The sequence below is a fragment of the Vigna umbellata genome, chromosome 2 (assembly GCF_029865625.1).
Source record: "Vigna umbellata cultivar VRB3 chromosome 2, Vumbellata_1.0, whole genome shotgun sequence".
NCBI classification, from domain to species: Eukaryota; Viridiplantae; Streptophyta; class Magnoliopsida; order Fabales; family Fabaceae; genus Vigna; species Vigna umbellata.
Window position 1 is genome coordinate 34472855 of NC_142166.1, and position 2386 is coordinate 34475240.

Genomic DNA, 2386 nt, shown 5'->3' on the forward strand with positions numbered 1-2386 from the left:
ATATATATAAAGGGGTTTGCTAACTTGCGTACGCTCTTTTTCAATTGGTAGATTTTAGCAATGTGTACCGGGTTTTAGTTGATAAAATATCCTCATATATTATGGATTCTAAGTTTTAAGGTCAAGGGTATTTCATTCTCAAAACTAAAAAAAAAACAAGAAACCCCCAAACCCTTACCCACCTTCCTCATTCCTCTCAACCTTTTCTCTTTCATCTCTCTCACTCCAACATTTTCTCTGTCATCTCTATTGTAGCCCCAACTGAAAAAATCAGAAACACTCACCTAACCCTAATCCACCTTCCTCACTTATCCAACTTGTTTCTCTCTCATCTTCATACTCTCTCTCACCCACACACAACAACCTGTGACACCGTAATTTGTTACTCTTGCTCTGTTCGTTCATTTGTGATTATTATTAAATTTCGTTTTTAAATTTTAGAATTAGTAGTTTATCTTTGTTCTTATACACTTAAACACCCTACTTATCTCAATTTAGTCCCTCATTTTAAAAGTGTTTAAAATGGATCCTCACTTTTAAAATTTTGAGTCAAATTAATTTCTTCCGTTAAATATAACCAAATGGAGTTAATGGGTGATGATCTGGCAGTAGTTATGGTTACGTGTTATATGTGCATCCTGACGTGTTCCTTAATTACAGAAAAAGGTATAGGCGCGATCTTGCTTTCCTTTTTGTCGTTGTTGAGATGTTTCTGGGCTGAATGACATTCGCTAACTGCAGGTGTGAATCTCAATTCAGAGAACACAATCCCTCTCTCCCTCTTCCCCAAAACCCCAACTTTCCTTTCTTCTCTAAGAAAAACTCTCTTCTCTAAATCCATCACCTTCTAGAGACTTCCATCATCATCCCCACCGTTGCCCCCGCCGCCATCATCATCGTCATCATCATCCAATTCCCTTCAACCCATTGAAGACCTTCCTCCGAAGCTCCAAGAAATCGTCCACCTTTTCCAATTCGTCCGCGAACCCAAGGTCAAATACAAACAGTTCCTCTTCTATGGCAAAAACCTCAAACCCCTTGAGCTCCACTTCAAAACCAACAACAACAAGGTCTAAGGTTGCGTCTCCCAATTCTGGGTTCGAGCCTACCTCAACCCCAACTGCGACGTCATATGAAGCCGACTCCGACTCCGTCCTCACCAAAGGCCTCGCCGCGTTGCTCGTTCAGGGCCTCTCGGGTCGAACCGTTAGTAAAATCATTCGGGTCACACCGGATTTCGTCACGCTGTTGGGGTTGCAGCAGAGCCTGACCCCCTTGAGGAACAATGGGTTTTTGAACATGCTTTAATTAAAGCAGAAAAAGGCGCTTATGCTATACGTGGAAGCTGAAAGGGGTGGTGAGTTCACTGAATTGAAGTCACCCGAGTCGAATTTTGATAGCATTGTTGAAAATCCTTCAAAGGGTGGAGAAAGTTCTAAAATTGGTGAGGGTGATGTTGGTTTGGATTCTGTGTTGTTCTTGGTTGAATGGAGGCATTGAGGCGCTTCTGCGTCGCGGCTTGCGCGAGGTTGTGCTCTTGTGAAGATGCTTCACGATGGCGGCGGCGAGTTTGGCTAGTGCGAGGATGATTTCGACATGTTTTGTTCATTGGATTGAATAGGAATATATACACTATGGATCTCAATTGTTAGAATTTGTGGCATTTTAGTGTATCAATTTTATCAAAATCCCCTTATTACCCTTCCGTCTTCTCCCAAATTCCCACCCCAAAATCTGACAATGATGACAACAAAGACGACAACCACAAAACCCCAAACCACAACCGCTTCGACTTTCTCAAACTCTCCGTAACCCTTATCGTCATCTCTGCCTCCCTCCCCAATCCACCGTCGCTACTGCCGTCGTCGCTGCCGCCGTCACCAAGGGCAAGAAACACTCTTCCAAAAAGTAGTCCGCCAAAAATTCTGAAGCTCTCTCGCCGGAGGAGCTTAAACATGGTCTTGAGGGCTTCCCGTGGTCTCTGATCGCCTTTGCTACAGCGAAATCGTCGAGCTCAAGAAGGATGCAAAGCTTAAGCACATAATCAAATCTATTTCTGCGAAATTGATGCAGCTCAGCGAAGCGGTTCTGGTTGTTTTGGACGATTCGAGAGTGTTGAGGACCAATAAAAAAAAACCCAATTTCTTAATAAAACCCTATCTTTTGTAATTAAGGAACACGTCAGATGCACACAAGTAAATTATGACATGTAACCACTAAATGCAGCCAGATCATCACCCCATTAACTCTGTTTGCTTATACTTAACAGAAGGGACTAATTTGACTCAAAATTTTAAAAGTGAGGACCCATTTCAAACACTTTTAAAACGAGAGACTAAATTGAGATTTGTCAACGAAACTGGGGACAAAATTGGCTATTAAACCT

The 2386-nt window shown here is 42.3% G+C and overlaps 1 pseudogene; it reads left to right on the top strand.

The window, feature by feature from the left end:
- Positions 1-581: 581 nt before the first annotated feature.
- Positions 582-1500, top strand: LOC148203858 (sufE-like protein 1, chloroplastic/mitochondrial pseudogene; annotated as a pseudogene).
- The last annotated feature ends 886 nt before the right edge of the window (positions 1501-2386 follow it).